The sequence below is a fragment of the Elephantulus edwardii genome, unplaced genomic scaffold (genome assembly GCF_000299155.1).
Source record: "Elephantulus edwardii isolate Elephantulus edwardi_28Jun2011 unplaced genomic scaffold, EleEdw1.0 scaffold00009, whole genome shotgun sequence".
Lineage (NCBI taxonomy): Eukaryota > Metazoa > Chordata > Mammalia > Macroscelidea > Macroscelididae > Elephantulus > Elephantulus edwardii.
This window is the reverse complement of record NW_006399759.1, coordinates 24,514,655-24,526,432: the sequence shown is the minus strand read 5'-3', so window position 1 is coordinate 24,526,432 and position 11,778 is coordinate 24,514,655. Positions and strand designations below refer to the sequence as shown.

At 39.2% G+C, this 11,778-nt stretch overlaps 1 pseudogene; it reads left to right on the top strand.

Moving 5' to 3' along the window:
* The window catches only part of LOC102865578, a 4,261-nt pseudogene extending 3,260 nt beyond the window's left edge, over nucleotides 1–1,001 (top strand).
* The last annotated feature ends 10,777 nt before the right edge of the window (nucleotides 1,002–11,778 follow it).

Here is an 11,778-nt window from a genome sequence, read left to right as displayed (position 1 = left end):
AAGTGGTCAAAGAGGAGTTATGCAAGGAGGCGAAGGATGAAGTTCGGAATGAGAGAGCAACTGCTGAGCCAGACACCCCCCTGAAAGAAGATGGACTTTTGCCCAAACCTGCATCTTCTGGGTGAGAGGAAGAAGAGAAACCCCGGGGTGAAGCATCTGAGGACCTCTGTGAGATGGCTCTTGACCCAGAATTACTACTTCTGAGGGATGATGGAGAAGAGGAATTTGGATCAAAACTGGAGGATTCAGAAGTACGGTCCGTTGCTTCAAACCAGTCAGAGATGGAATTCTCTTCCCTTCAGGACATGCCGAAGGAGCTGGATCCCTCCACTGTGCTCCCCTTGGATTGTCTTCTTGCTTTTGTGTTCTTTGATGCCAACCAGTGTGGCTATTTGCACCGAAGAGACTTGGAAAGGATCTTACTTACCCTTGGACTCCAGCTCAGTGCAGAACAGGTCAAAGAGCTGGTCAGCAGGGTCGTGTCCCAGAACATTTGCCAGTACCAGAGCCTTCAGTATAGCCTCCAGGAAGGTGTGGATAGTGGACTTCCTGAGGAGGTGCTCTTTGGAAATCTTGATCTGCTACCTCCTCCTTCTGGGAAAAGCGCAAAGCCAAGTGTTGCCTCTGTGGATCATAAAGGCCTGGTGTCCCACAACGGCAGCCTGATCAATGTGGGGAACCTGCTGCAGCGTGCACAGCAGCAGGACAGTGGGCGGCTCTACCTGGAGAACAAGATTCACACACTGGAACTGAAGCTGGAGGAGAGCCATAACCGATTTTCAGCCACGAATAAAACACTGGCAGCAGAAATGCAGGAGCTGCGAACACGGTTGACTGAAGTTGAGGAGACGGCCCGGACAGCTGAACGACAGAAGAACCAGCTTAAGCGGCTGCTACAGGACTTCCAAAGGCGCCTGACTCCCTTATAACTTGAGGTGCAGCGCATGGTTGAAAAGGCTGATTGCTGGGTAGAGAAAGAGGAGCCAGAACCTACCAACTGAGGGGCCTTGAACAGGAACTGCCATCCTGTGAGGTCAGCAATGGAGCCTGAGGAAGTTAGAGCCCTTTTGGTACCAGAAAGTTGCTGGAGCAGGACCTAGGAGCCATAGGCAGGGGGAGGCTGACCCCTGTGCCTCAGCCTCTTTTAAGGGAAATGAAGCTATCAGGGTGGGGTCTCTATGTGCTGTGTGGGACAGATCATCGAGGAACCCTGGTTCCAGTTACTACTAAATACAACATCTTTTCCACCCCTAGAATGTCATTTTGCCCTCCACCTTGGAATTTCTCCTGGGGCCCTTTTAGTCTTGTGCAGACTTTCTCCTGTCCTCTTCCAGTTTAGAATAAAAGAGGGGAGGAAGGCTTTTCACGTGTGTGACAAGGCCTAACACCTATAAACTAAAGAAACAGACAAGAAGTCTAGGTGAGGTTATGAAGATCCCCATAATCTGACGGCACAGATCCTGCTAGATTACAGGAGCAGGTTGTCGACGGAAGGCCTAACTTGGTCACCACTGGAATGGAATCAGTGCTAGAAAAGTCTCGGTGTTGGGCTGTTTGCCAGTAGGACACGGTTCTAGCCACCCTAGACTTGCCGGAAGAAACCAGCACCTTTTTCCCCCTCTGGTTCCCTGTGTTCAGAATGTGGTATTGGCTCTGGCCCAGCCTCTCCCCCTATAATTCTCACCTCTTTCCATAATCTGTGGTTTCAGTTTGACTTTATATATAAAGGGTTTTGTTGGGGTTTTTTTTTTTTTGCTTTTTGTTTTTTTAAATAAACCAAAGTCAAAAATAAAAAAAAAAGTGCTCATGTTAAAACCTTCCACATTTTTCTACAGGGAAAGTCTCATATCTTTATTCTAAGCCAGTTTATTCTAACACTGAACCCATTAACAACAAGCCTCTCTAATATATATTTGTTATTTGACTTTCATTTGTCTCCTTGAAATATAAGTAAGCAACTAACAAGCATGGCTTGGATCAGATTCACTTTTGTCTTTACATTGACACTCCTGCTCTAGCTATTTGAACAATGCAGTATGACATTTGCTTTCTTAACTGGTGCTTTCATGGGTGTTGATTGTATATCTAAGTAAAATGAATCTTTCACTTCATTCTTTGCTACATTTATCATTGGGAAGAACTGGCCTTTGAATTATTGTGCTGACTAAAAATATTGAATATACATAACGTGAACTAGCCCCCAAAACTAAACAACAAAGAAAAGAAATCTGTCTTGTAAGAAATCCAGTCAGTGTTCCTTAGAAACAGGGAGAGTGATACTGCCTTACCTACTTGGGACATGTTCTCAAGAACTGTTAGCTCATACAGAAGGATGTCATGCTTGAAAAGTAGAAAGTCAATAAAAAAAGAAGATCATCTACGAGACGAATTTGCACAGTGACTACTACAATGGGTGTAAGCATCACAAAGAGGGTGAGGGTGCAGTATTAGAGAAGGTTTCATTTTTTTTGAGCATTGGATTGATATGGATCATAAGCAACCCAATGACAGCTAACATACAACACAAATCTTATAGAACAATGACTGTTATTAGTACTGCCTGTGTGTCTGTATTAAAGATTCCAAATACATAATAAATACTAATGATCTTTAGGGGTAGGGAAAACATATATCATGAGTTTAGTGATACATTTCTAAGCTCATGAGATTATTATATCTGATTATGAATTGAACTGTACTCTCCCAAATTGTTGTTGTTTTGATTGCTGTGGAGTTGAGCATCACTCATAATGACCCTATGAATAGACTACCTGAAGTCTTTTTATAACTATTGTTGTTTCTCAAAGCTCATAGAGTTTCAAGAGGCACGTTGTTTAGAAAGTGGATGCCACACCTTCTTCCAATTGTGTGGCATACATCATAGCTCTTTTGAAAAGAGTATTTTTGTTCTTTTAATGAGATCATATCAGTGTTTAAATTTACCTTAAATCTACCACTTTTGAGTAAAAAAAAAATTCAGAATGAATGGAGATCTCTGAGGAATCCTGAGATAGTGAAGTTGAAACAAACACTCCCCATGCCAGCATGGCAAGAACCTTCCCATTAAAGCCAGTATCCTGAATACAAATGTCAAGATTCCTAAATGGTAAGAAAATAGATCTGTTCGTAAGAGTGACCAACTGCTATTTATGTGATAGTAATTCTAGACATGTAGTCTCTCTGGAAAAGAATTCACCTTTAAGCCACAAACCTTTAGAAGTTACAACTGGAGTTCATCTCAGTGTATCATGTGTCATAGCACAAGTGTCTCACTGGGCATGTTCACCAAAAGAGTCTAGATCTTGAGTGGTTATTGATGATGAAGGCTGTAAAAAACGTTTACTTCTATTCGATATCATTACTTTTTGGAGTTGTGCTAGTTTCTAATTGCTATAGAAGAAAATTAGTTGTAAGATGATGGCGCTGCATTAAGTAATAACTAGAATTTCTCCAGGGTCTGAAAAACTCACAGTCGAAATTGTAAGAAACAAAGAGACCTTAAGAAATTATTAAGTAGGAAGGATAGGGTGGTATCTTGCTCATAAACCACTGCTTTTTAACTTCTTTTCAGTGTGTTACTCTAAGATTCCAGAGGGTTTACATACTTGGCTTTATGTTATGCACCTCTTTCTATGAATATGTTAGGGTAAATGCCTACCATCATGAGTTTGGAGAGCCCAGTAAATAATGGCAATTTAAGTAAATATCAGAATTTATCACACTCATGTTATGCCTAGGAATTCTTTGCTTGAGATAAAATATTAATTTCTTGGACAGTTGGTTTCTAAATATTAGGTTCATTTCAACAGCATGGTAGGATGGGAAAGCAGGTAGATAACTGGTTTGAAAACCCTATAAATTGCATTTAAGTGTCCTGTACTTTTTTTATTCACACAGTATCTGTCAAAATATGTGTTGGGCTGTAAAGAAGTGTGTATGTGTGTGTGTGGGGGGTGTCTAAACTCAGCCAAAAAATATATTACCCATACTAACTCCCCAATTAAAACAAGCTTGGAAGGAGGAGTGGCATCCACTTCCGTAATAGCTTGCCTCCAGAAACCCTATGAACCTGGAGAGAGGATGAAAGACACTCAAGCGTTGAGGACTCTCCTTCATAGGGTTGTTATGAGTCGCCTGCAACTCGATGACACTTAACAACAACCACCACCACCTACCACTAACTAACCAAGTCTCTCCTAGGAGGCTAGGATTTTGAAACTCTGACTCATTTACTTTGGGCACACAGCCAGGAGAGATTGGTCCTTGGAGAAGGACATCAGTCTCAGAGGGTGGAGGGACAGCACAGGAGAGGGAGACCCTGGATGAGATGGATTGATACAGTGACTGGGGCAATGGGGTTGGTGTGTCAGAATTAGTGAGACTAGCTCACGACAGGGAAGAGTTCATAGCTGTTGTACATAGGGTTAATATACACCTCAGGTGACTCAATGGCACATAACAACAATAACATACTATGACAGGTTTGGAAGCAGGAGTGACATCCACTTCCTAAACAACATGCCTCCGGAAACTCTATGAGTTTTGATCAATGTTGATAGTTGAAGAGAGGTTTCAGGCCTTTTGTTAATAGGATCTCTATGAGTTGTGCTTGACTCAAAGGCAATCAACAACAACTAATAGAAATAAATAAAAAAGGAAATTAAATAATCTGTCATTGCTTATAAGAAAATAGAAAAGCTACTGAAATAAAAGAGGTCTTTCACACTGGAGGTTAGAGGTTATCACACTAAAAAATACTGGTCCCATAACTCAGTTTTATTTACTATTTAAGTTGTTTATACAAAAACATGAAGTAATAAGAGGAGAAATAGGCTAAGACACTAGCTGACCCAGAAATAAGTTATGCATTATTAGGGAAATAATGCTCTAGGTAGCACCAGTAAGGGCATGAGAAACTTAAGAAAGCAAGATCAAGAAGCCTATATGGGTGTCTAAATGAGAAGATTTAACCATTCGCCTGCTAGTGTGTTGCATCTGATATTTGATAGGAACACTGAAAGCTATGTCACTACTATTTCAAATATCAACAGGGTTCCCAAAGGTTAAAAGGTTTTAGTGGAGCTTCTAGACTAAGACAAAAGTAGGAACACAGGTCTAACAATATATTTTTAAAAATTAATCATTGAAAAGTCTAGGAATCACAACAAAAACATTGGCAAATTCACACGCTGGGGACATAACATGAGTTACTGGGGAAGAATATGCTATTCAATAAAGTAGAGAACCAGTGAGGTTAAAGGAAAACCATATTGAGCTAGATTGACACAGTGACCTTGTCAATAGAGTCAACATTTTGAGAATCCTAAGGACGATGCAAGCATTTATGTTTATATGAGCTCACCAGAATTGGTATCAACTTGACTGCCAGTTGCTTATTTAATATTTTATTTTCTTGTCACAATCTGACCTTTCAAATTTTCTATTAAGCTGTATAACTTTGTTCACTCTTGCAATTACTTTTTGTATTAAAAATTTGGGAGGGACTAGAGATCATTATGCTGAGTGAACTAACTCAGTCTCACAAGGACAAATACAACAATTTTGTGCATGACATTACAAAGAATGGGAATTCCCAAACACTTAATTTTGTTAATAGTTGTTGTTGTGTGGTGTCTGAGCCACCAGCAGGTTTCCAGAGGCAGTTAATCACATAGGGGGAGATTGCCCATCCTTCTCCCAAAGAGCAGCTGGTGGATTTGAATCCTGGGTCTTTGGTATTATAGTGCAGCCTCTCACCACTAGGCTACCATTAAAAACCTATACGTGGACTAAGAAGTAGTTTGAATCTGCAAGCAACTCTGCAGGAGGCAGATATGTAGTCTCATCCCATAAAGATTTACAGCAGTGGAAGGTCGCTGTGAGTCGGAGCCAACTAATTAAAGATGAGTTATTTTTTCAGGTTCTGGTTGCACCACCAAGACTTCTTGAATAAAGGAAACACAAATCCTCACAATTGGACCACAAAGCAGCATCATACTAAATGAGAAAAGATTGCAACTGTCAAAGGTATCCTTTTACTTGGATCCATAACCAATATTCACAGGAGAGTGTTGTTAGGTGTTGTCGAGTAGAGTATGACTCATAGTGACCCTATAAATAGCCAATCTGAAACCTGCCCTATTCCTGTGCCATCATCACCATCTCTGGGACATTAGAGCCTATTACTGAAGTCACGTTGTCAGTTCATCTTGTTTGGAGTCTTATTCTCCTAACCTGACCCACCATCCTCTCAAGTATGGCGTCCCTTTCCAAGAAATAGCCTCATCTAGCTCATGTACAAAATATAAAAGATGAAGTTTTATCATTCTTGCCTCCAAGGAGTACTCTGGCTGCACCCTTCCCAAGATACATCTGTCAAAAAAGCAAGAAAGGGTTCCAACGGAATACTATGCTGCATTGAAAAACAAGGAACTCGTGCAATATTATTCAAAATGGGTGACCCTGGAGGACATTATGCTGAGTGAAGTATCTCAGTCACAAAAGGACAAATACTGCAAGGTGCCACTGTTGTAAAACAGGACTGATCTCGGGCTTGGGGGGAGACTGAGAAAGATGGGATAAATAATGCATACTGCATTGAAACTGCAGATGAGGGAGATGAGGGAGAAAACTGTTTAAGAGGGATATGTTATTAGGTACTTTTGTCATGACGGGAGCCCTGAGCGAAGGCTGTATAGTGGAGTGGACCTGGGGGGAGGAATTGTAAAACAATGAAAGAATTTTCCTTTTACTTTTCCAAGAGGGTAGTGTACTGGGGGGGGGGGGAGGTAAGATTGGGAGGGGAGAAAAGTGTAACAATGAATGAATGGAAATAAAAAAAAAAAAGCAAATGGTATATTGCCTTGAAAAAAACCAAAAAAACCCAAACAAACAAACAACCAAACAAACAAAAAAACCCAACCCCAAAAAACCAACTTCTTAAAGAGTTACAAAGCAAAGATACCACTTTGAGGATTATGGTGTTCCTGATCCATGCCATGACATTTTTAATTACTTCATAAGCATGTAAAAGCAGTACAATTCATAAGGACAAATAATTGGTCTTTACATTATGGAGTTGTTGAGAATATTTAATCTACTATAAACTTCCAAAGGAACAAATAATATTGGAATACTATAAACAATGTTTCTTGGGAGTGAAGTTGATAAGAATTTGTCTCACATGCTTTAACCTTATTATTAGGAAGGATTAATGTTTGGAGAAGGACATCTTGCATGGTAAAGGTATTCAGAAAAACAGAGGAAGATCTCTGTGAGATGAGTTGACCCTTTTGCAAAAATGGACTCAATGATAGTAAATCTTATGAAGGTGATGCTAAACTGACATCTTTCTTCTCTATTGTTATAGGTAAAATTTCTGTGAATTGGAACCAAGTCAATGACTTCTAACAACACTGACCTCTAATCTAATTAGCAGAGGATCTTTTTCAGAGATGTTTCACATAGGGGTGAATAAGTTGGAACATGTTATTGTTGATTGCCTTCGAGTCGAGCACAACTCATAGCGACCCTATGAGTAAAAGGCCTGAAGCCTTTCTATAACTATCGACATTTATCAAGGTTCATAGAGTTTCTGGAGGCATGTTGTTTAGGAAGTGGATACCACTCCTGCTTCCAAAATGTTGGAACATATAACTACTAATTATCACCTAGGTTTTGTTGAGGACATGATCCAGTGGACATGACAAAGAGCACCTTATTCTTGCAGGGAAGGGCAAGGGGATGGAGGCAAGGCATTGACAAAATCTCCTGCAGCAGCAACAGCAAGGGATGCCTTTCTTAGCTGAGCCAAGGGGTTGTGAGACCTGGATCAGGCGGTCTATCTATTCAGGAGCACTGTTATCCACTCAATCAAATGATCAAAATGTATCTTAGCTTCTCACAGTACACTATTTCTAGCCTTATTATGTATATTAGAGGGTGTTAATATATCTGATCCTTAGAAAATTCTATGATGGCTTTTCTTAGGAAAAAGACCCATCCAAATACAAACCTAACATTCCACTGTCATTGAACTGAGAGCCAAACTCAAGGCAACCATTCATTGATTCCTAAAGCTGTAACTCTGTATGGGGAAACCCTTCCCATCTGTATCCTCCTGGAGCAGCTTGAAAATTGGTGGTTAGCATGATATTCACTATGTCCTCACTCAAATTCAAACTAGTATGAATGAATTAAGAAGAAATGACTAGATGAAAATCTATGCTTAGCAATTTGGAAATAGAATGAAAATTAGCAAATTGACAGTGCTCAGAGGAGAAGAAACATTGGATAACTACAATAAATCATAAGGTAGACATTATCTATGATATTTTGAGAGATTTAATGGTAAAGGAAGGGGAGAGGGGAGATAGGAGAGGAGAGAGGAGAGAGGGGAAGGAGAGAGGGGAGAGGGGAAGGGGGAGAGAGAGAGAGAGAGAAACAGAGGAAGGGGGAGTGAAAAGGGGAGGAGGGGGAGGAGAGGGAGAAGGAGAGCGAGAGAGGAAAAGGAAAAGGGAGAGAGAGAGAGAGAGAGAAAAAAAAGATACTGAGTCTTACTGTGAACTGATCCTGGTAAACAGATTAATAGATTTGCTATGCTTTGCCCACTCATTCTTGATAGTTTATAGATGCATATTTCCATGAATTTATTGTGTTCACATGAATCCCAGAACTAATCTCCCTACAGAGAAATCCTACAATGACTGCAGTTTTGAAAGAATATGATTTAAATATTTTTTTTTCCAAAAGTGGGAATGGAAGTGGTCCCAGAACACTCAGAAACCCTCCACAAATGTTGAAACAGGCTCACTAAAAAGATCACCAGGGAGAGTAAATGTGAGAGACATGATTCAGTTCCCAGTAAATATTTCTAAGACGAAGGTGCTTTTTAATTCCCAGGGAAAAATAGTCTTGCTGTCCAAGTCAGCAGTGAATTACAGAAGAAATGGTGCAAAACTTCACAGCCTGGAGAGAAAACCCCAGTAGCACTGAAGCAGAGCTGTGAAATGTTCCCTATATTTCAAGGAGAATTATTTTCTCTTTTTGCTAAGTAACTGAAACAAACAACTATGGTTCTAAACTGTGAAAAAAATAGAAAGAAACTCTGTAACGATTTATAATACACATGCTACTACTCCCTTAGAATAGTGACTGTAAGCATAAATTTCTGAAACATTCAAAGTTACCAAAGTAAGTTCACATATCATCATATTTAACGTCTACAATAGTTCTATGAAAGAGCTATTATCTTCTGTTGCTGGTGAGATACTAATGTTTATGTAGATTGAAGTGCCTTCCCTTTTACCTCAAAGGGAAAACTGTGTTTCCATCATGGAGACCTCCCAGCCTTTTGAATCCTAGGCCATACGTTTATATCTTAGTTGTTCCTGAGACTTTTTATAAGTAATTTGCATTAAATGGTTTTAATTCATCATTTACATTTCACATTGGCAAGTTCTTGGAATTATTCTATTTCTGCAAAAAATATCAGAGATGTCACTATAGCTAATCACTTCACTACTAACTGAAAGGCTGGCAGTACAAATTCACCTCCACTTCCATGGATTAAAAGGTTTGGAAATCTGCTGTCAATGCTATAGCCTAAGAAACTATGGATCGGTTCTGTTCTGTCATGTGAGATTATTATGAGGCAGAATTGACTTGATAGCACAGAAAACACACACACACACACACGTACATATGTATCAATGAATTGATAACACTGAATTATTCAAGTTAAAGATAATTTGTATTTTGGATTCATACAGAACAAAAGATATATGTAGGGATTTTTAGATTTAAAAAAAAAAAACAAAACTACATCAGTTTTTATAACTCTCTGACCAAATTTTGAACTGACTCACACCAATATTTTCAAGGCAGATTTGTTTGTTCTTCTGGAAATTAATAGTATATCCAGTATTCTTCATGAACACGGTAACTTTCTGTTGTCTTTTTTACTCCTTGTCCAGCTTCCACATGTTTATTAGGCAATTGAAAATGGTTGGGTTGTTATTGTTACAGACCATTGATTTGGCACCAACCCATAGTTGACTCTCCAGGGAGTTTTCAGAGGCAATACATCTCTCAAGAGGAGCTTGCCTATCTTTCTTTCATGAAACAGCTGGTGGTTTAGAACCATATGCCTTTGGGTTGACAATGCAGCTCCTTGTCACTAGGCTACCAATTGTTTAAGTTACATCTTTGTTTTCAACCTTTTAAAGAGGTATTTCAGCAGATTAACTCAATGCCATATATTGTTTGATTTCTTGATTACTGCTTCCATGGAAGGTGTTAAGTACTTAGAAGTTTGATATTAATGAATTCTAGGATATTCATTGGACCTCTCTAGGCCTTTAATTATTTGTAATTTAGAAATAATAGCATTTTCCTTATGTCTATATGATCTGTGAGTGTCAGTGTTTAATAGAAATGGATTTTGTTTCTGTTTTCCAATATGTACGCATGCATGAAAAATAGTTAAAGTGAAATTACTAAGAAAGTGAGAGAGAGAAACAGAAGAAGATGAGACAGTGGTAGGAAGAAGCGAGAGAAGTTACTGTGTAGTCAATTGCCTCCTGGAAACTAGGATGAAAGAACAGTGTGGTTCCAATCAACTCATTCCCTAGCATCCTTTACTTTTCTTTTGGTGACAGTCACTCCACTTGTTTTTACTTTTATTTTTCTTTTCCTTTCAATTTTAAGTTCTACAGGACTCTTAGTTATTTGGTACAAGAACTTGATTTTTTTTTTTTTACCCAGATACAATAAATTGGGATACAGGTACGGGATGTTCATTTTATATAGACAGCTCAAAATCAATTTTCTCTCAAGTAGCTTCACAATTTCCTTTAGAACATCTATCTATCTCTTTGAGTGTTGCTCCAAGGGAAAATAAACCTATCCACAAATAACTATGTAAACCCGAGGGTCTATATGCTTCCTTAGACGTATAGGTAGGGTGGGCTTGACTCAATCAAATGTTCTCTCCTGAGAGTTTGAAATTTTTTTGTGTGTGTTTAATGCTCAAAGTGAATAATTAGAATATATTTACTGCCTGAGCAATATCTAGGTCAAATTATGGTTTTCTATGAATTCACTGATATTATTTTTGTTCCTTGCTCTCCAAATAAGCTTTGATTTCTGCCTCGAATAAAATGAGACTTTCCAATATGACCTCCCAGTGTATTACATTTCTATGATTACTTGTAAACAACACATCCCAAACAGAGATGCTCACACGTTTTTTTGAGAGGTTCACCAGGTAGATGTTGACCAAGATTCTCACCACTTGGCCAATTGGCAGCACCAAGACAGATGGAGAAGAGATTGAGGTTGTTAACAATTACTGCTTGCTCAGCTCCACAATCAACACTCTTAACACCAGCAGTCAGGAAATCAGAAGACGAATTGCACTGGGAAAATATACTATCAGAAACCTCTCTAGAGTGCAGAAAAGCAACAAAGTCAGTCTAGAGACTATGGTACGCCTAATCCAGACCATGTTCTTCATAATTACTTATTAAGGTTTAGAGAGCTGGACAATGACTAAGGATGACAGAAGAAAAATTGATGCCTTGGAATTGTGGTGCTGGAGAAGAGTCCTGAACATACCATTGACTGCCAAGAAAACAAATAGGTCTGTTTTGTAAAGGGTAAAACCAAGTTTTTCCTTGGAGGCTAGGATTTTGAAGCTCCATCTCACATATTTTGGTCATATGCCCAAGAGAGACCACAGAGAAGTACATTATGCTCAGAAGGGTGGAGGGAAAGCAC